Source organism: Chanodichthys erythropterus, chromosome 3 (assembly GCF_024489055.1).
Source record: "Chanodichthys erythropterus isolate Z2021 chromosome 3, ASM2448905v1, whole genome shotgun sequence".
Lineage (NCBI taxonomy): Eukaryota > Metazoa > Chordata > Actinopteri > Cypriniformes > Xenocyprididae > Chanodichthys > Chanodichthys erythropterus.
The window spans coordinates 56452925-56475424 of record NC_090223.1 but is presented as its reverse complement, the minus strand read 5'-3'; the positions used below and the strand labels follow the sequence as shown (position 1 = coordinate 56475424).

Genomic DNA, 22500 nt, shown 5'->3' with positions numbered 1-22500 from the left:
AATCCTTCAGTCATCCATAATTTTGTTTTCATCCATAAAATTCCATCCCCCATGTTAAAACCACCACATTTATTTAAAAAGTATTTCATTGTTTTCTTCCACTCAGTTTTGTTTTCTTCATTTAGGTATTTCTTAACAATTTTTACTCTCAAAGCATTTTTTCGTTGTTCCACATCCATTAAACCTAAGCCTCCCTTTTCCACCGCCCCTAAAATCGTGTTATGTGCAATTCTCGCTGGTTTCCCCTCCCATAAAAAGTCAAGAAAGCATTTCTTCAACCTCTGCTCTGTCCATAAAGGCATTTCAGACACATATAAAACATACCACAATTTAGAAACCATTAAAACATTTAATATTAAAACCTTCCCCTTTAAATTTAAAGTTCTTAATTTCCAAAAATTTAACCTCCTCTCTATATCTGTAACTAGTTGCTCCCACATTTCATCCCTTACTTTCCTCTCATTCTTCCCCATTAAAACTCCTAAAATCCTCATTTCGTCCACTTCCTTAAAATTAAAACAATCCGTTAAAACCATAGCTTTACCAAATCTCATATATACTGTTTTATCTTCGTTTACTTTACTTCCAGATCCTCTACAATACTCTTTTACAACATTCATTACTTCTTTAACACTCCCTTTTCCCTTTACAATTATCGTCGTATCATCAGCATATTGAAATACTTTCCCCTCAGCCCTGTTTTCTTCAATTTCAATCCCTATTATTCCTTCTTTACCCCTAATTGCCAATCCTAATGGTTCTGATACAAGTGAATATAATAAAGCAGAGAGAGGACAACCCTGTCTAATTGAACGTGTGATTTTAAAACAGTCTGTTAAAAACCCATTACATTTAATTCTTGTTAGTGCACCCTTATATAAAATCTCAATCCATTTAATAAAATTCTCACCAAAACCAAAACTCCTTAAAACCTCAAATAAATATCTGTGCTCAACCCTATCAAACGCTTTCTCGAAATCCAAACTAATTACATATCCTTCCTCATTTTTTTCTTTCATATACCAAATGTTGTCTCTTATACTCATCGTTATGTCAGCTATGTCTCTTCCTTTTACACCATATGCTTGATTTGTTTTAATTATACTTGACATTACTTCTTTTAACCTGTTTGCTAAAATCTTTGCTAAAATCTTAAAATCTGTGTTCAGCATCGTGATCGGTCTATAGTTTTTTAAATCTACTTTCTCTCCTTTCCTTTTATATACTAGTTTCATTAACCCCATCCTTGTTCTTTCATTCATTTCTTCTTTTTCAAAAACAACTTTAAAAACATCCTTTAAAATCTTTACTAAAACTCCTTTAAAACATACATAAAATTCTGTTCCCAAACCATCTATTCCTGGACTTTTCTTTTTATTCAGTTGACTTATTGCTCTTTCTATCTCTTCTTCTCTGATTTCTTGGTCACATTCTTTTTTGTCTTGCTCGCCTACCTTTGCTTTTATCTGATTTAAACATTTCTTTTTTTCCTCCTCTTCCACACCTCTTGCACTAAATAGATCCTCATAAAAATACCTTATTTCTTCTAAAATCTTTTCATTACTTTCTACAATTTCCCCATTTTTCCCTCTTATTTCTTTAATCGTTTCAGCTTTCCCCTTCTTTTTTTCTAGATCAAAAAAGAACTTTGTACATTTTTCTCCCTCCACCACATATTTTGCTTTGCTTCTTAGCATCGCTCCCTCGTATTCTTTTTCTTCTATTTCCTTTAATTTTCCCTCTATCTCCCTTATCTTTTGTATGTCTTTATCTTCTTTATTCAATTCCTTTTCCAAACTTGCTTTTATTTCTCTTTCTTTGTTTCTCTTACATCTCTGTATTAAACTACAATATTTGATCGAGAATTTTTTGATTAAAAACTTTACATTCTCCCACCATATTCTCTTATCCTCTTCATACATTCCATTTTCCTTTTCTTTTTCTATTATTTCTTTAACTTTTGCAACATAATCTTCATTCTTTAAAATCTGCACATTTAAAATCCATACTCCCGGCCCTCTTTGCATTTTACTCCAGTCCACTATAAAAAATAAGAACTTGTGATCACTAAAACTTGTTTCCTCATACTTAATCTTTTCAATAAAATTCTCCACATTTCTACTACATAAAACAAAGTCAATTCTAGTTTGGCATACAAAACTCCCCACTATTTGTCTCCTTGAAAATTCTTTTTTCTGTTCATTCCTTTCTCTCCACACATCTATCAAATCATTTTCCTTCATTAATGCTTTTAATTCTTTTCTTCCCGTATCCGTTTTAAAAACCATTCCTTCAGCCATATCTTGCTTGCTAAAAACCGTGTTAAAATCTCCCATCATTATTATTTCTTTATACTTCTTTACAATATTTCTTAAAACATTAAAAAACTCTTTCTTTTCCTTCTCCTCCACTGGTGCATGTACATTTACTAAAATCAAATCTCTTCCTTCATATTTTGTCTCTACTACAATACACTTCCCCAACCTGTCCTTATACACAATTTTACTCACTTTAAAAACATCATCCTTCATTAAAAAAGCCACACCTCTTCCAAACCTCCCATCTCCATTATTATATAAAATACCACCATCCCATCTCTTTTTATAATCAAACATAACATTTTCTCTCCAGTTTGTTTCTTGTAATGCTATAATATCTTCCCTTTTACATTTCTCTTTTACTTTTTCAAATTTCCCAATGTCCAACAGTCCCCTTGCATTAAAAGTAACACAACTTAAAACCATTAAAAGAAATACAGATAAATACTTAAAAACCATTATTCACCATTGTCTCCCTCCAAGCCTCTTAACACGTCATATTTGTTACTTTTTGTCATTATTTTTTTCCTTGCACCTTCCAAATTTGGTTTTACCTTCAATGCTCTTCTTCTTATTTGTCCTCTTCCCCCCTCTGTCCTTGTCCATGCTGTCTGTCTTTATTTCTTCTTCACTGTCCGTTTCCTTATTTTGATCCATCCTTCCATGTCCATCTCTCTCCACGTCCTCCATAAAAGTATTAAAACTGTCCGATATTTCCATTTCAGTCCCTTGAGTATCCTGCTCCGTTGTCTGTTCATCATTTTTACTGTTGTCTTTTTCTCTTTCCCCTTCCTCACTGTTGCTCTGTTCTTCTTCCTCTTGTCGTTCATCAGTTTGTCCATCCTCCTCGTTGTTTCCTTCATGCACCTGTCCGCCTACCTGTTTTTCCCTTCCTCCTTCCTCTCCCTCCATCCAGCATTCACATTTATTTAAAACCTCTTGACACTCCAGGCACCTAACCGCATTGCAATCCCTTGCAAAGTGTCCCCTCTCCTCACATTTGTAGCACGTAAATGTCGGGCAGTCTTTTAGCAAGTGCTCCGGGCTCATGCACAGCCTACAGGTTTTCACCTGATGGCTGTGCATCACCCGGAAGTACTGCTGGCCCTCGGCTGTCTCAAGCCTCGTGCTGTATGGCAGGGATGCCACCTCCTTGGGGAATCGGACTTTAAGGAACCTTGTCCCGTCCTCAATATCGGTGCCCGGGTAGCATCTCCTTTTAATTTGACTCATGGGCTCAACACCCCATCCCTCCAATTTTTCTAAAATTTTTCCATCATCCAGGTAGACGGGCAGGTGCATGAAGGAAACAACATAATCACGATTTTGCAGGTTTTTCACTTCACACATCACTCCTTTAACTTCCAGTCCTTCAATTAGTTTATCACATGTTTCCTCTTTTTCCATCGTCAGTTCATATTCCTTGCCTTGTCTTGGTCTTACAGCTAAAATTTTGCCATGTCCACATTGTTCTGTTACCGCTTTAATGATGTCCTCCGCTCTCACTTCATTCACTTTTTCCACGTTCACGATCACAGTAGCCTCTTTCAAATATTTCCGTTCAACAAACTTATTTCTTACTTCTTGAACTTTCTCCTTTCCAGCTCGTAGTCGTTTATCCAGTCCAGAGTCGTTTGCCATACGTGTTCCTCGTGCCAGTCCAGTGTCGTTTGCCAAGCGTGGTCCTCCTGCCATTCCAGTGTCGTTTACCATACGTGTTTCTCCAGCCAGTCCTGCGTCGTCATCCATTATCCGTCCGAAAAAAAAGAGAAAAGAAAAAAAAAAAGGCTTAACCACCCTCCAGCCAGCAAAAGCTGCTGTTAGGTGGTTTATAACTGAAACAAAAACAAAAAAACTAATTTAAAGTAAAAAGAAACTCACAAAACAAACAAACAAAAAGACACAAAATGGTGGAGAGCCTTCCTCTCCAAACTGCAGCCAAACAACTTCCTTCAGACTCAATAGCGCCCTCAGAGTGGTATGGCCGTAAGCGAAAACTGCTGCCAAGAGTGGGCTATTTAAGACATTCTTTATACTTTCAGAAAAACATAAAGCTTACAGCACCTGGTATTCCCAGGCGGTCTCCCATCCAAGTACTAACCAGGCCCTACTCTGCTTAGCTTCCGAGATCAGACGAGATCGGGCGTGCTCAGAGTGGTATGGCCGTAAGCGAAAACTGCTGCCAAGAGTGGGCTATTTAAGACATTCTTTATACTTTCAGAAAAACATAAAGCTTACAGCACCTGGTATTCCCAGGCGGTCTCCCATCCAAGTACTAACCAGGCCCTACTCTGCTTAGCTTCCGAGATCAGACGAGATCGGGCGTGCTCAGAGTGGTATGGCCGTAAGCGAAAACTGCTGCCAAGAGTGGGCTATTTAAGACATTCTTTATACTTTCAGAAAAACATAAAGCTTACAGCACCTGGTATTCCCAGGCGGTCTCCCATCCAAGTACTAACCAGGCCCTACTCTGCTTAGCTTCCGAGATCAGACGAGATCGGGCGTGCTCAGAGTGGTATGGCCGTAAGCGAAAACTGCTGCCAAGAGTGGGCTATTTAAGACATTCTTTATACTTTCAGAAAAACATAAAGCTTACAGCACCTGGTATTCCCAGGCGGTCTCCCATCCAAGTACTAACCAGGCCCTACTCTGCTTAGCTTCCGAGATCAGACGAGATCGGGCGTGCTCAGAGTGGTATGGCCGTAAGCGAAAACTGCTGCCAAGAGTGGGCTATTTAAGACATTCTTTATACTTTCAGAAAAACATAAAGCTTACAGCACCTGGTATTCCCAGGCGGTCTCCCATCCAAGTACTAACCAGGCCCTACTCTGCTTAGCTTCCGAGATCAGACGAGATCGGGCGTGCTCAGAGTGGTATGGCTGTAAGTGAAAACTGCTGCCAAGAGTGGGCTATTTAAGACATTCTTTATACTTTCAGAAAAACATAAAGCTTACAGCACCTGGTATTCCCAGGCGGTCTCCCATCCAAGTACTAACCAGGCCCTACTCTGCTTAGCTTCCGAGATCAGACGAGATCGGGCGTGCTTTTTTTTTTTTTTTTATTAAGAAATTTCAATCAATAAAATACAATACAATAAATAATACAAGAAAAATTACAGTTTTTCTTACACAATCACCTTTACATCACATTTCTCCTTTACATCACATTTCTCCTTTACATCACATTTCTCCTTTACATCACATTTCTCCTTTACATCACATTTCTCCTTTACATCACATTTCTCCTTTACATCACATTTCTCCTTTACATCACATTTCTCCTTTACATCACATTTCTCCTTTACATCACAAATCTCCTTTACATCACAAATCTCCTTTACATCACATTTCACCTTTACATCACATATCATACATCAAACATTTTCTTACAAAACTTGTCGGTCTTGGAGGGAGATCAGATCAATAAAATACAATGGAATAAATAAAACAATAAAAATTACAGTTATTCTTATACAATCACCTTTACATCACATATCATACACCACCTTACATCATACCTTTACATAAATTAATTCAATATTCTCCTTCACTTCCTGGCAGTTTCCACATTAATTCTTTTAAAACACAACAAACTTGAGGGGTAAAAACATGATAAAAAACATCCAACATATTTTCACATTTAAAATACACATAAAGTCTTTCCATGTACACTTCTGTTTTCCTTTTAAACACAGTCCAAACATCCAACACAATTTTTTCTTTTTTCGCCACAATTCTTCTTTCCCATATTGCACTTTTCATCAACATTACCCACAGATTTATAAACTTTTTGTTCCGACACTTCTTCTCCCAACCAAACATCACCACTCTGTTCCATTCCATTACATTTTCATCCCACTCCACAGTCAATTCTTTAATCACACATTTACATTTCTTTAAAAATCCTCCAATTCTTTACAATATAAAAACATATGTAAAATCCATTCTTCTTTTTCTTGGCACACTTTACACATTGCATTTTGTGTCATCCCGATTTTATTTAAAATATACTCAGTAAAAACCACTTTATGTCTTATAAAATACTCCAAACATTCCAATTTTGTCTCCACACATTTTCCTCTCATGTTTCTCCATATACTCTCTTCTTTTAAATCTTTAAATTTCTCCACCCAGTACTTATTTACAATTGGTTCTTTAAAAACACCATCTCTAAAAACACAATAAAACATTTTTACAGTACATTCTTTAAAATCACACAATTTTCCCCCAAGTTTCACATAGATGTTCTTTTCTTTTGGCTCTTCTTCCACACACTCAATTCTTTTAATCCAGTCCTTTGGTATTGCATTTTTAATGATTTCATATTTATTTGTTATTTCTTGTTTGCTGTATTCTTCTTTTGCCACTTCCATTGCATCGAAAACATATTGTGTTGGTAAAAACCCCTCTTTAAACTCATATAAAACATCTCTCACTCTTGTAATTCCCACTTCCATCCATTTCTTAAAAAATATTTCTTTCCCTTGTTTTAAAATGTTGTTATTTAAAAACAGAGGTTGATTTAAAATGCTTTCTCTCCCATGCGGATCATATTCAATTTTCGTTAAAAACTTTCCCCAAGCACTAAAAATTTCTCTATAAAATGCAGGTAATCCTTCAGTCATCCATAATTTTGTTTTCATCCATAAAATTCCATCCCCCATGTTAAAACCACCACATTTATTTAAAAAGTATTTCATTGTTTTCTTCCACTCAGTTTTGTTTTCTTCATTTAGGTATTTCTTAACAATTTTTACTCTCAAAGCATTTTTTCGTTGTTCCACATCCATTAAACCTAAGCCTCCCTTTTCCACCGCCCCTAAAATCGTGTTATGTGCAATTCTCGCTGGTTTCCCCTCCCATAAAAAGTCAAGAAAGCATTTCTTCAACCTCTGCTCTGTCCATAAAGGCATTTCAGACACATATAAAACATACCACAATTTAGAAACCATTAAAACATTTAATATTAAAACCTTCCCCTTTAAATTTAAAGTTCTTAATTTCCAAAAATTTAACCTCCTCTCTATATCTGTAACTAGTTGCTCCCACATTTCATCCCTTACTTTCCTCTCATTCTTCCCCATTAAAACTCCTAAAATCCTCATTTCGTCCACTTCCTTAAAATTAAAACAATCCGTTAAAACCATAGCTTTACCAAATCTCATATATACTGTTTTATCTTCGTTTACTTTACTTCCAGATCCTCTACAATACTCTTTTACAACATTCATTACTTCTTTAACACTCCCTTTTCCCTTTACAATTATCGTCGTATCATCAGCATATTGAAATACTTTCCCCTCAGCCCTGTTTTCTTCAATTTCAATCCCTATTATTCCTTCTTTACCCCTAATTGCCAATCCTAATGGTTCTGATACAAGTGAATATAATAAAGCAGAGAGAGGACAACCCTGTCTAATTGAACGTGTGATTTTAAAACAGTCTGTTAAAAATCCATTACATTTAATTCTTGTTAGTGCACCCTTATATAAAATCTCAATCCATTTAATAAAATTCTCACCAAAACCAAAACTCCTTAAAACCTCAAATAAATATCTGTGCTCAACCCTATCAAACGCTTTCTCGAAATCCAAACTAATTACATATCCTTCCTCATTTTTTTCTTTCATATACCAAATGTTGTCTCTTATACTCATCGTTATGTCAGCTATGTCTCTTCCTTTTACACCATATGCTTGATTTGTTTTAATTATACTTGGCATTACTTCTTTTAACCTGTTTGCTAAAATCTTTGCTAAAATCTTAAAATCTGTGTTCAGCATCGTGATCGGTCTATAGTTTTTTAAATCTACTTTCTCTCCTTTCCTTTTATATACTAGTTTCATTAACCCCATCCTTGTTCTTTCATTCATTTCTTCTTTTTCAAAAACAACTTTAAAAACATCCTTTAAAATCTTTACTAAAACTCCTTTAAAACATACATAAAATTCCGTTCCCAAACCATCTATTCCTGGACTTTTCTTTTTATTCAGTTGACTTATTGCTCTTTCTATCTCTTCTTCTCTGATTTCTTGGTCACATTCTTTTTTGTCTTGCTCGCCTACCTTTGCTTTTATCTGATTTAAACATTTCTTTTTTTCCTCCTCTTCCACACCTCTTGCACTAAATAGATCCTCATAAAAATACCTTATTTCTTCTAAAATCTTTTCATTACTTTCTACAATTTCCCCATTTTTCCCTCTTATTTCTTTAATCGTTTCAGCTTTCCCCTTCTTTTTTTCTAGATCAAAAAAGAACTTTGTACATTTTTCTCCCTCCACCACATATTTTGCTTTGCTTCTTAGCATCGCTCCCTCGTATTCTTTTTCTTCTATTTCCTTTAATTTTCCCTCTATCTCCCTTATCTTTTGTATGTCTTTATCTTCTTTATTCAATTCCTTTTCCAAACTTGCTTTTATTTCTCTTTCTTTGTTTCTCTTACATCTCTGTATTAAACTACAATATTTGATCGAGAATTTTTTGATTAAAAACTTTACATTCTCCCACCATATTCTCTTATCCTCTTCATACATTCCATTTTCCTTTTCTTTTTCTATTATTTCTTTAACTTTTGCAACATAATCTTCATTCTTTAAAATCTGCACATTTAAAATCCATACTCCCGGCCCTCTTTGCATTTTACTCCAGTCCACTATAAAAAATAAGAACTTGTGATCACTAAAACTTGTTTCCTCATACTTAATCTTTTCAATAAAATTCTCCACATTTCTACTACATAAAACAAAGTCAATTCTAGTTTGGCATACAAAACTCCCCACTATTTGTCTCCTTGAAAATTCTTTTTTCTGTTCATTCCTTTCTCTCCACACATCTATCAAATCATTTTCCTTCATTAATGCTTTTAATTCTTTTCTTCCCGTATCCGTTTTAAAAACCATTCCTTCAGCCATATCTTGCTTGCTAAAAACCGTGTTAAAATCTCCCATCATTATTATTTCTTTATACTTCTTTACAATATTTCTTAAAACATTAAAAAACTCTTTCTTTTCCTTCTCCTCCACTGGTGCATGTACATTTACTAAAATCAAATCTCTTCCTTCATATTTTGTCTCTACTACAATACACTTCCCCAACCTGTCCTTATACACAATTTTACTCACTTTAAAAACATCATCCTTCATTAAAAAAGCCACACCTCTTCCAAACCTCCCATCTCCATTATTATATAAAATACCACCATCCCATCTCTTTTTATAATCAAACATAACATTTTCTCTCCAGTTTGTTTCTTGTAATGCTATAATATCTTCCCTTTTACATTTCTCTTTTACTTTTTCAAATTTCCCAATGTCCAACAGTCCCCTTGCATTAAAAGTAACACAACTTAAAACCATTAAAAGAAATACAGATAAATACTTAAAAACCATTATTCACCATTGTCTCCCTCCAAGCCTCTTAACACGTCATATTTGTTACTTTTTGTCATTATTTTTTTCCTTGCACCTTCCAAATTTGGTTTTACCTTCAATGCTCTTCTTCTTATTTGTCCTCTCCCCCTCTGTCCTTGTCCATGCTGTCTGTCTTTATTTCTTCTTCACTGTCCGTTTCCTTATTTTGATCCATCCTTCCATGTCCATCTCTCTCCACGTCCTCCATAAAAGTATTAAAACTGTCCGATATTTCCATTTCAGTCCCTTGAGTATCCTGCTCCGTTGTCTGTTCATCATTTTTACTGTTGTCTTTTTCTCTTTCCCCTTCCTCACTGTTGCTCTGTTCTTCTTCCTCTTGTCGTTCATCAGTTTGTCCATCCTCCTCGTTGTTTCCTTCATGCACCTGTCCGCCTACCTGTTTTTCCCTTCCTCCTTCCTCTCCCTCCATCCAGCATTCACATTTATTTAAAACCTCTTGACACTCCGGGCACCTAACCGCATTGCAATCCCTTGCAAAGTGTCCCCTCTCCTCACATTTGTAGCACGTAAATGTCGGGCAGTCTTTTAGCAAGTGCTCCGGGCTCATGCACAGCCTACAGGTTTTCACCTGATGGCTGTGCATCACCCGGAAGTACTGCTGGCCCTCGGCTGTCTCAAGCCTCGTGCTGTATGGCAGGGATGCCACCTCCTTGGGGAATCGGACTTTAAGGAACCTTGTCCCGTCCTCAATATCGGTGCCCGGGTAGCATCTCCTTTTAATTTGACTCATGGGCTCAACACCCCATCCCTCCAATTTTTCTAAAATTTTTCCATCATCCAGGTAGACGGGCAGGTGCATGAAGGAAACAACATAATCACGATTTTGCAGGTTTTTCACTTCACACATCACTCCTTTAACTTCCAGTCCTTCAATTAGTTTATCACATGTTTCCTCTTTTTCCATCGTCAGTTCATATTCCTTGCCTTGTCTTGGTCTTACAGCTAAAATTTTGCCATGTCCACATTGTTCTGTTACCGCTTTAATGATGTCCTCCGCTCTCACTTCATTCACTTTTTCCACGTTCACGATCACAGTAGCCTCTTTCAAATATTTCCGTTCAACAAACTTATTTCTTACTTCTTGAACTTTCTCCTTTCCAGCTCGTAGTCGTTTATCCAGTCCAGAGTCGTTTGCCATACGTGTTCCTCGTGCCAGTCCAGTGTCGTTTGCCAAGCGTGGTCCTCCTGCCATTCCAGTGTCGTTTACCATACGTGTTTCTCCAGCCAGTCCTGCGTCGTCATCCATTATCCGTCCGAAAAAAAAGAGAAAAGAAAAAAGAAAAAGGCTTAACCACCCTCCAGCCAGCAAAAGCTGCTGTTAGGTGGTTTATAACTGAAACAAAAACAAAAAAACTAATTTAAAGTAAAAAGAAACTCACAAAACAAACAAACAAAAAGACACAAAATGGTGGAGAGCCTTCCTCTCCAAACTGCAGCCAAACAACTTCCTTCAGACTCAATAGCGCCCTCAGAGTGGTATGGCCGTAAGCGAAAACTGCTGCCAAGAGTGGGCTATTTAAGACATTCTTTATACTTTCAGAAAAACATAAAGCTTACAGCACCTGGTATTCCCAGGCGGTCTCCCATCCAAGTACTAACCAGGCCCTACTCTGCTTAGCTTCCGAGATCAGACGAGATCGGGCGTGCTCAGAGTGGTATGGCCGTAAGCAAAAACTGCTGCCAAGAGTGGGCTATTTAAGACATTCTTTATACTTTCAGAAAAACATAAAGCTTACAGCACCTGGTATTCCCAGGCGGTCTCCCATCCAAGTACTAACCAGGCCCTACTCTGCTTAGCTTCCGAGATCAGACGAGATCGGGCGTGCTTTTTTTTTTTTTTTTTTTTTTTTTTTTTTTTTTTTTTTTTTTTTTTTATTATTAAGAAATTTCAATCATTAAAATACAATACAATAAATAATACAATAAAAATCACATATCATCTTTACATCACATATCTCCTTCACACCACATTTCTCTTTTACATCACAAATCTCCTTTACATCATATTTCTCCTTTAAATCACATATCACACTTTTACCTTACATCATCCATTTACATAAATAATTCAGAAAACTCCTTCACTCCCCGGCAGCTTCCACATTAGATCCTTTAAAACACAACAAACTTGTGGGGTAAAAACACGATAAAAAGCATCTAACATATTTTCACATTTAAAATACACATAAAGTCTTTCCATGTACACTTCTGTTTTTCTTTTAAACACAGTCCAAACATCCAACACAATTTTTTCTTTTTTCGCCACAATTCTTCTTTCCCATATTGCACTTTTCATCAATATCAGCCACAGATTTATAAACGTTTTGTTTCGACACTTCTTTTCCCATCCAAACATCACCACTCTGTTCCATTCCATTATATTTTCATCCCACTCCACAGTCAATTCTTTAACCACACATTTACACTTCTTTAAAAAATCCTCCAATTCTTTACAATATAAAAACATATGTAAAATCCATTCTTCCTTTTCTTGGCACACTTTACACATTGCATTTTGTGCCATCCCGATTTTATTTAAAATAGACTCAGTAAAAACCACTTTATGTCTTATAAAATAATCCAAACATTCTAATTTTGTCTCCACACATTTTCCCCTCATGTTTCTCCATATACTTTCTTCTTTTAAATCTTTGAATTTCTGCACCCAGTACTTATTTACAATTGGTTCCTTAAAAACACCATCTCTAAAAACACAATAAAACATTTTTACAGTACATTCTTTAAAATCACACAAATTTTCCCCCAGTTTCACATAAATGTTCTTTTCTTTTGGCTCTTCTTCCATACACTCTATTCTTTTAATCCAGTCTTTTGGTATCGCGTGTTTAATGATGTCATATTTGTTTGTTATTTCTAGATTGCTGTATTCTTCTTTTGCTATTTCCATTGCGTCAATGACATACTGTGTTGGTAAAAAACCCTCTTTAAACTCATATAAAACATCTCTCACTCTCGTTATCCCCACTTCCATCCATTTCTTAAAAAATATCTCTTTCCCTTGTTTTAAAATATTGCTATTTAAGAACAGAGGTTGATTTAAAATGATTTCTCTCCCATGTGGGTCATACTCTACTTTTGCTAAAAACTTTCCCCAAGCACTAAAAATTTCTCTATAAAAACCAGGTAATCCTTCTGTCATCCAAATTTTTGTTTTCATCCATAAAATTCCATTCCCCATGTTAAAACCACCACATTTATTTAAAAAGTATTCCATTGTCTTCTTCCACTCAGTTTTGTTTTCTTCATTTAGGTATTTCTTAACAATTTTAACTCTCAAAGCATGTTTTCGTTGTTCCACATCCATTAAACCTAAGCCTCCCTTTTCCACCGCTCCTAAAATCGTGTTATGTGCAATCCTCGCTGGCTTCCCCTCCCATAAAAAGTCAAGAAAACATTTCTTCAACCTCTGTTCTGTCCATAACGGCATTTCAGACACATATAAAATATACCAAAGTTTAGAAACCATTAAAACATTCAAAATTAAAACCTTCCCCTTCAAGTTTAAAGTTCTTAATTTCCAAAAATTTAACCTCCTCTCTATATCTGTAACTAGTTGCTCCCACATTTCATCTCTCACTTTCCTTTCATTCTTCCCCATTAAAACTCCTAAAATCCTCATTTCTTCAACTTCCTTGAACTTAAAACAATCTGTTAAAACCATAGCTTTACCAAATCGCATATATACTGTTTTGTCCTCATTTACTTTACTTCCAGACCCTCTACAATACTCATTTACAACATTCATTACTTCTTTAACACTCCCTTTTCCCTTTACAATTATTGTCGTATCATCAGCATATTGAAAAACTTTCCCCTCAGCTTCATTTTCTTCTATTTCAATCCCATGTATTCCCTCTTTTTGTCTAATTGCCAATCCTAGCGGTTCTGAAACAAGTGAATATAATAACGCAGAAAGCGGACAACCCTGTCTAATTGACCGTGTGATTTTAAAACAGTCTGTTAAAAACCCATTACATTTAACCCTTGTTAGTGCTCCCTTATATAAAATCTCAATCCATTTAATAAAATTCTCGCCAAAACCAAAACTCTTTAAAACCTCAAATAAATATCTGTGCTCAACCCTATCAAACGCTTTTTCAAAATCCAAACTAATTACATATCCTTCTTCATTTTTTTCTTTCATGTACCATATTGTATCTCTTATACTCATCGTTATGTCGGCTATATCTCTTCCTTTTACTCCATACGCTTGATTTGTTTTAATTATACTTGGCATTACTTCTTTTAATCTGTTTGCTAAAATCTTTGCTAAAATCTTAAGATCGGTGTTCAACATTGTAATTGGTCTATAGTTTTTTAAGTCTACTTTTTCTCCTTTCTTTTTGTATACTAGTTTCATTAACCCCATTCTTGTTCTTTCATTAATTTCTTCTTTCTCAAAAATGTCTATAAAAACCTCTTTTAAAATCTTTACTAAAACTTCTTTAAAACATGTATAAAATTCAGTTCCCAAACCATCTATACCTGGACTTTTCTTTTTATTCAGTTGATTTATTGCTCTTTCAATCTCTTCTTCTCTGATTTCTTGGTCACATTCTTTTTTGTCTTCCTCGCTTACTTTTGCTTTTATCTGATTCAACAACTTCTTTTTTCCTCCTCATCCACCCCTCTTGCACTAAATAGATCCTCATAAAAATACTTTATTTCTTCTAAAATTCTCTCATTCCCTTCTACAATTTCCCCATTTTTTCCTCTTATTTCCTTTATCGTTTCAGCTTTCCCTTTCTTTTTTTCCAGATCAAAAAAGAACTTTGTACATTTTTCTCCTTCCACCACATATTTTGCTTTGCTTCTTAGCCTTGCTCCCTCATATTCTTTTTCTTCTATTTCTTTCAGTTTCCCCTCTATTTCCTTTATCTTTTGTATGTCTTTATTTTCTTTATTCAATTCCTTTTCCAAACTTACTTTTATTTCTTTTTCTTTGTATCTTTTACATTTCTGTATTAAGCTACAATATCTGATCGAGAATTTTTTGATTAAAAACTTTACATTCTCCCACCATATTCTCTTATCCTCTTCATACATTCCATTTTCCCTTTCTTTTTCTATAATTTCTTTAACTTTTGCCACATAATCCTCATTCCTTAAAACCTGCGTATTTAAAATCCATACTCCCGGCCCTCTTTGCATTTTACTCCAGTCCACTATAAAAAATAAAAACTTGTGATCACTAAAACTTGTTTCCTCATACTTAATCTTTTCAATAAAATTCTCCACATTTCTACTACATAAAACAAAATCAATTCTGGTTTGGCATACAATACTTCCCACTATCTGTTTCCTTGAAAATTCTTTTTTCTGTTCATTCCTTTCCCTCCACACATCTATCATATTATTTTCCTCCATTAATGCTTTTAATTCTTTCCTTCCCGTATCAGTTTTGAAAACCATTCCCTCAGCCATATCTTGTTTACTAAAAACTGTATTAAAATCCCCCATAATTATTATTTCTTTATACTTATTTACAATATTTCTTAAAGCATTAAAAAACTCTTTCTTTTCCTTCTCCTCCACTGGTGCATGTACATTTACTAAAATCAAATCTCTTTCTTCATATTTTGTCTCTACTACCATACATTTCCCCAACCTGTCCTTGTACACAACTTTACTCACTTTAAAAACATCATCCTTCATTAAAAAAGCCACACCTCTCCCAAACCTCCCATCTCCATTATTATATAAAATACCACCATCCCATCTCTTTTTATAATCATTCATCACATTCTCTCTCCAGTTCGTTTCTTGCAGTGCAATAATGTCTTGCCTTTTACATTTTTCTTTTACTTTTTCAAATTTCCCCATGTCCATCAGTCCCCTTGCATTAAAAGTAACACAACTTAAAACCATTAAAAGAAAGACAAATAAATACTTAAAAACCATCATTCACCATTTTCTCCTTCCAAGCCCCTTAACACATCATATCTGTTCATTTCAGTCATTATTTTTTTCCTTGCACCTTCCAAATTTGGTTTTACCTTCACTGTTCTTCTTCTTCTTTGTCCTCTCCCGCCTCTGTCTTTGTCCATGTTGTCCAACTTTATTTCTCCTTCACTGTCCATTTCTTTATTTTGATCCATCCTTCCATGTCCATCTCTCTCCACGTCCTCCATAAAAATATTAAAACTGTCCGATATTTCCATTTCCGTCCATTGAGTGTCCTGCACGATCGTTTTTTCATTATTATTACGGTTGTCTTTCTCACGTTCTCCTTCCTCTCTGCTGCATGTTGCTCCTTCCATTTCTTTCTGTAGTCCTTCTTCCTCTTGTGCTTCATCAATTTGTCCATCCTCCATGTTGTTTCCTTCATGCACCTGTCCGTCCACCTGTTTTTCCCTTCCTCCTTCCTCTCCCTCCATCCAACATTCACATTTATTTAAAACTCCCTGACACTCCGGGCACCTGACCGCATTGCAATCTCGTGCAAAATGTCCCCTTTCTTCACACTTATAGCACGTAAAATTCGGGCAGTCCTTCAATAGGTGGTCTGGGCTCATGCACAGCCTACAAGTCTTCACCTGATGGCTGTGCATCACCCTAAAGTATTGCTGCCCTTCTGCTGTTTCCAGCTTCGTGCTGTATGGCAATGATGCCACATCTTTGGGGAAACGCACTTTCAGGAACCTTGTTCCGTCCTCAATGTCAGTGCCCGGATAGCATCTTCTCTTAATTTTGGTAAGGGGCTCAACTCCCCATCCCTCCAATTTTTGTAAAATTTCTTTATCATCCAGGTAGACGGGCAGGTGCATGAAGGAAACAACATAATCCCGGTTATGCAAATTTTTCACCTCACAGTTCACTCCCTTTATTGTCAGTCCATCAATTAGTTTGTCACACTCTTCTTCTTTTTCCATTGTCAGTTCGTATTCTTTACCTTGTCTTGGTCTTAGTGCTAACATTTTTCCATGTCCACATTGTTCTGTTACCGCCTTAATAATGTCCTCCACTCTCACTTCAATCACATTTTCCACATTCAAAATAACTGTAGCTTCTTTCAAATATTTTCGTTCAACAAACTTTTCTCTTACTTCATCATTTTTTCCATTTCCAGCTCTTAGTCGTTTATTCGGTCCAGTGTCATTTGCCGTGCGTGGTCCTCCTGCCAGTCCAGTGCCATTTGCCGTTCGTGGTTCTCCTGCCAGTCCAGTGTCGTTTGCCGTTCGTCTTCCTCCCGCCAGTCCAGAGTCGTTTGCCGTGCGTGGTCCTCCTGCCAGTCCAGTGTCGTTTGCCATGCGTCTTCCTCCAGCCAGTCCAGTATCGTTGTCCATTAATCCGTCCATGATAGCAAAAGAGAAAAAAAGAAAGAGGTTTAACCACCCTCCAGCCAGCAAAGCCGCTGTTAGGTGGTTTTAAACTAAAACAAAAACAAAAAAAATAACTTACAGTAAAAAGAAACTCACAAAACAAACAAACAAAAAAACACAAAATGGTGGAGAGCCTTCCTCTCCAAACTGCAGCCAAACAACTTCCTTCAGACTCAATAGCGCCCTCAGAGTGGTATGGCCGTAAGCGAAAACTGCTGCCAAGAGTGGGCTACTTAAGGTATTCAGACACTCTTTTTTTTTTTTTTTTTGAAACAAAACATAAAGCTTACAGCACCTGGTATTCCCAGGCGGTCTCCCATCCAAGTACTAACCACGCCCTACTCTGCTTAGCTTCCGAGATCAGACGAGATCGGGCGTGCTCAGAGTGGTATGGCCGTAAGCGAAAACTGCTGCCAAGAGTGGGCTACTTAAGGTATTCAGACACTCTTTTTTTTTTTTTTTTTTTTTTTGGAAACAAAACATAAAGCTTACAGCACCTGGTATTCCCAGGCGGTCTCCCATCCAAGTACTAACCAGGCCCTACTCTGCTTAGCTTCCGAGATCAGACGAGATCGGGCGTGCTCAGAGTGGTATGGCCGTAAGCGAAAACTGCTGCCAAGAGTGGGCTATTTAAGACATTCTTTATACTTTCAGAAAAACATAAAGCTTACAGCACCTGGTATTCCCAGGCAGTCTCCCATCCAAGTACTAACCAGGCCCTACTCTGCTTAGCTTCCGAGATCAGACGAGATCGGGCGTGCTTTTTTTTTTTTTTTTTTTTTTTTTTTGCTTTTTTTTTTAAATTTTATTTTGTATCATACAAAATACAAAACATACATTTCCACATAAAAGTGTTATTTTCTTAAAAAAAGCATTCCTTGCAAAACCTTAAAAAGAAAAACAATAAAAATCCCCCAATACATAAATAATTTCATTACAAACAAATTAATAAACCTAATTAAATAAATACATTATTCTTTTCCTGGCATTATCACATTAAAATCGTTAAAAACAGAGTAAATTTCAGGTGTACAGATCTTATAAAAATCATCCATTTTCTGTTCCTGTTTAAAATAATAATACAAACATTCCATATATTTTTCCAACCGTCTTTTGAACACCAGCCATACATCCAATACCTTTTTTTCTTGTTTAACAACTACTCTTCTTCCCCATATTGCACTTTTCATTAGCATTACCAACAGATTAATCATCTTTTCATTTTTATTGTTTCTGTCACACCCTAACATTATAATCTTATTCCATTCTATATCTTCTTGCTCCCCTTTTAATTTTCCCATAATACTCCTACATTTTTCATTAAAATCTTTCAAAGCTTTACAGTATAAAAACAAATGTAAAAAACCTTCATATTCCTCACAGCATACTTTGCATATTGCACTTTGCTCCATCCCAATTTTTTTTAACAGTACATCAGTAAAGATCACTCTATGTCTGATAAAATACTCCAAATTTCCCAATTTTATTTCAATAATCTTCCCTTTCATATTGTTCCAAATATTTTCTTCTTTTAAACCTTCAAATGTCTTTTTCCAAAACTCATTTATAATTGGTTTCTTAAAAACTCCATCTCTAAAAATTCCATAAACCATTTTCACTGTACATTCCTTAAAAACCCACATTTTTTCTCCCAGCATTACATTTACATCCTTTTCATCTTTTTCTTCTTCCATAGTTTCAATTTTTGTTATCCATTGCTTAGGTATCGCATGTTTTATAATTTCATACTTGTTTTTTAATTCTTGTCTACTAAAATCTTCTTTTGCTTCCTCCATCACATCTACAATGTACTGTATTGGTAAAAAACCTTCTTTGTATTCATATAAAACATCTCTCACTTTAACTATTCCAACTTCTAACCATTTTTTAAAATAAATTACCTTCCCTTGATTTAAAATGCCAGTGTTTAGGAATAAAGGCTGATTTAAAATACTTTCTCTTCCATGTAAATTGTACCGTACATTTAAAAAAAATTCCCCCCAAGCGCTTAAAACCTCTCTATAAAACTTTGGCAAACCCTCCGTCATCCACTCTTTTGTTCTCATCCATAAAATATTGTCTCCCAGATTAAAATTCCCACATTTGTTTAAAAAATACTCCATTGTTGTTTTCCATTCTGCTTTAATTCTTTCATCTAGATACTTTTTAACCAATTTGACTCTTAGACTCTTTTTCCTTTGCTCCACATCCATTAATCCCAAACCTCCTTTCTCTACCAACCCTATTAAAGTATTGTATGCAATTCTAGCTGGTTTCCCTTCCCATAAAAAGTCTAAAAAACATCTTTTCAACCTTTTTTCCACCCACACTGGCATAGATGTCACATATAAAAAATACCACAATTTCGATGACATTAAAACATTCAAGATTAAGACCTTCCCCTTCAGATTAAGTGTCCTGAGTTTCCAAAAGTTCATTCTTCTTTCAATACTTCCCACTATTTCTTCCCACATGTTTTCTCTCACTTTTTCTTCGTCTTTCCCTATTAAAATCCCTAAAATCTTCATTTCTTTAACTTCCTTGAATTTAAAATTCTCTGTTAAATTTACTGTCTCTCCAAATCTCATGTATACTGTTTTTTCTTCATTCACTTTTCCTCCCGACCCCTTACAAAACCTCTGTACTATTTCCATAATTTTTTTAACACTTTCTTCTCCTCTCACAATAAATGTTGTGTCATCAGCATATTGAAAGATTTTATTCTCCTCTATGATTTCTTCAATCTCTATTCCTTTTATCCTCTTTTCCTGTTTTATTGCCAGTCCAAGGGGTTCTGCCACCAACGAGTACAAAAGTGCCGATAAAGGACATCCTTGTCTTATTGATCGAGTTATTCTAAAACATTTAGTTAAAAAACCATTACATTTTATTCTTGACAACGCTCCCTTATATAAAATACGAATCCATTTAATAAAATTCTCCCCAAACCCAAATTTTTCTAAAACATTAAAAAGATACTTGTGTTCTACCCTGTCGAATGCTTTTTCAAAATCTAAACTAATGATGTACCCCTTTTTCTTTTTATCTCTCATGTACCTTATAGTGTCTTGTATACTCATTGTTGTATCCGCAATGTCTTTTCCTTTTACTCCATATACCTGGTTTGTTGTGATTATCTTTGGCATTATCTCTTTCAATCTATTTGCTAAAACTTTTGCTAAAATCTTTAAATCTGTATTAAGCATTGTGATAGGTCTATAGTTTTTTAGTTCTGTTTTTTCCCCCTTCTTCTTATATATTAGCTTCATTAATCCCATCCCCATTCTCAACATCATTTCATCTTTTTTAAAAATCTCTTCATAAACATCCATTAAAATATTTGTTAATATGTCTTTAAAAGTTATATAAAACTCACTTCCTAAACCATCAATCCCTGGGCTTTTCCTTTTGTTCAGTTCATTTATAGCTCTTTCTATCTCTTCTTTACTTATGCTTCTATCACACTCTTCGTTCTCCTTCTTACCTACTTTTGTTTTTATTGATTCCATTAGTTCTATTTTTTCTTCCTCCTTAATCCCTTCTGTACTAAAAAGCTTTTCAAAATATTCTCTTGTTTCATTTAAAATTTCCCCACTTGTTTCTATTATTTCACCATTTCCCTTTTTTATTCCTTTTATCATTTCTGCCCTTCCTTTTTTTCTTTCCAAATCAAAAAAAAACTTTGTACATTTTTCCCCATCTACCAAATATTTTGCCTTACTCCTCAACATTGCTCCTTTATATTTATTTTCTTCAATCTCTTTCAATTCTTCCTGTATTTCTTTTATTTTTTGTACATCTTGCACTTCATTATCTATTTGCTTCTCCAACCTTTCTCTTATCTTTTTTTCTTTATTCTTTTTACATTTCTGTTTTAACATACAATATTTGATAGTGATTTTTTTCACTAAAAATTTAACATTCTCCCACCAAATTCTTTTGTCTTCTACATACATTCCGTTTTCTTTTTCTTCTTCCATCATCTCTTTTATTGTTAACACATAATGTTCATCTTTTAAAATGTCTGTATTTAAAACCCATACACCCGGCCCTCTTTTTCCTGTATCCCAATCCAACTGTACAAAAAACGGCTTGTGGTCACTCAAACTGGTTTCTTCATACCTTAACTTCTCTATAAAATCTTCTATATTCCTTGTACATAAAATCATATCTATTCTTGTTTGACACATAAAATTCCCTACAATTTGTCTTCTAGAAAATTCCCTTTTCTTTTCATTTCTTTCCCTCCATACATCTATCATATTGTTCTCCTCCATTAATGACTTTAACTCTTTCCTTCCTGTGTCACTTTTAAAAACCATTCCATCCGCCATATCTTGTTTGCTAAAAACAGTGTTAAAATCCCCCAGCATAATAATATCTTTATAATTCCTTAAAAATCTCTTGATCATATTAAAATATTCTTTCTTTTCTTTTTCTTCATTTGGTGCATGTATGTTAACCATTAAAATTTTCTTCTCTTCATATATAATTTCCACTGCCATACATTTTCCCACTTTGTCTTTATATATTTCTTTTCCATTTATACCACTATTTTCTCTTATTAAGATCGCCACCCCTCTGCCATATCTTTCATCCCCATTATTATACAAGAATTCTCCTTTCCATCTTTTTCTCATTTCATTTATAAACTCCTCTCTCCAGTTTGTTTCTTGAAGCAAAATTATATCTTCTTGTTTACACATTTCTTTTACTTTATCAAATTTGTTGACATCTGAAAGACCTCTTGCATTAAAGGTCACAATCTTCATAACCATGAAACAGAGAAAAACATACATATAACTGTTCATTTATCATTCTCTCTCCCCAAATTCCTTTAACAGTTCATACCTATTCACATTTCTCAATGTGTCCTCTTTAACTGTTTTTTTTTCTCTCCCTTGCAACCCCCACAATTGGTTTTACCTTAATTGATCTTCTTCTTATCATTTGTTTCACTGTTTGGTCCTCTTTTTCCTCTTCTCTGTCACTCTCAGTAGTCTTTTGATCATTTACAATGTTTATCTGTTCCCTTATATCCATAGAAATTCCACAAACTCCCGGCATGTCTGTTTGCATTTCTACTTGATCCTCTTGTTGTTCTTGTTCTTTCTGTAAGTTACATTCTTCTCTTCGTTCTCCTTCGTCCTTTTCTGTTGTTACATCTACCTGTGTCATCGTTGTTCCTTCCTCCTGTTCCTTTTCGCTGTCTTCCTCATGCACCTGCTCTTTTACTCCTTCTTCTTCTTCTTCCTCTTCCTCCTCGTTTCTCATCCCGCATTCACATTTGTTGATCACTTCCCTGCAATCCGGGCACTTTACCGCTCTGCAGTCCCTCGCAAAATGTCCCCTCTCGCAGCACTTGTAACATTTGTACTCCGGGCAGTCTTTCAAGATGTGCTCCGGGCTCATG

General features: G+C 35.3%; 8 non-coding genes across 8 annotated transcripts; all 8 read right to left on the bottom strand.

The window, feature by feature from the left end:
* Positions 1–4370: 4370 nt before the first annotated feature.
* Positions 4371–4489, bottom strand: LOC137018225 (5S ribosomal RNA). The gene has a single exon (XR_010894854.1). It is a non-coding gene; the product is annotated as a 5S ribosomal RNA (ribosomal RNA).
* A 60-nt stretch (positions 4490–4549) lies between these two features.
* On the bottom strand, positions 4550–4668 carry LOC137018224 (5S ribosomal RNA). The gene has a single exon (XR_010894853.1). It is a non-coding gene; the product is annotated as a 5S ribosomal RNA (ribosomal RNA).
* Positions 4669–4728: 60 nt separating this feature from the next.
* On the bottom strand, positions 4729–4847 carry LOC137018223 (5S ribosomal RNA). Its single transcript, XR_010894852.1, has one exon. It is a non-coding gene; the product is annotated as a 5S ribosomal RNA (ribosomal RNA).
* A 60-nt stretch (positions 4848–4907) lies between these two features.
* On the bottom strand, positions 4908–5026 carry LOC137018221 (5S ribosomal RNA). The gene has a single exon (XR_010894850.1). It is a non-coding gene; the product is annotated as a 5S ribosomal RNA (ribosomal RNA).
* Positions 5027–5086: 60 nt separating this feature from the next.
* On the bottom strand, positions 5087–5205 carry LOC137018164 (5S ribosomal RNA). Its single transcript, XR_010894816.1, has one exon. It is a non-coding gene; the product is annotated as a 5S ribosomal RNA (ribosomal RNA).
* A 6092-nt stretch (positions 5206–11297) lies between these two features.
* Positions 11298–11416, bottom strand: LOC137018220 (5S ribosomal RNA). Its single transcript, XR_010894849.1, has one exon. It is a non-coding gene; the product is annotated as a 5S ribosomal RNA (ribosomal RNA).
* Positions 11417–17370: 5954 nt separating this feature from the next.
* LOC137018181 (5S ribosomal RNA) lies at positions 17371–17489 on the bottom strand. Its single transcript, XR_010894832.1, has one exon. It is a non-coding gene; the product is annotated as a 5S ribosomal RNA (ribosomal RNA).
* An 83-nt stretch (positions 17490–17572) lies between these two features.
* LOC137018219 (5S ribosomal RNA) lies at positions 17573–17691 on the bottom strand. The gene has a single exon (XR_010894848.1). It is a non-coding gene; the product is annotated as a 5S ribosomal RNA (ribosomal RNA).
* Between the last annotated feature and the right edge of the window lie 4809 nt (positions 17692–22500).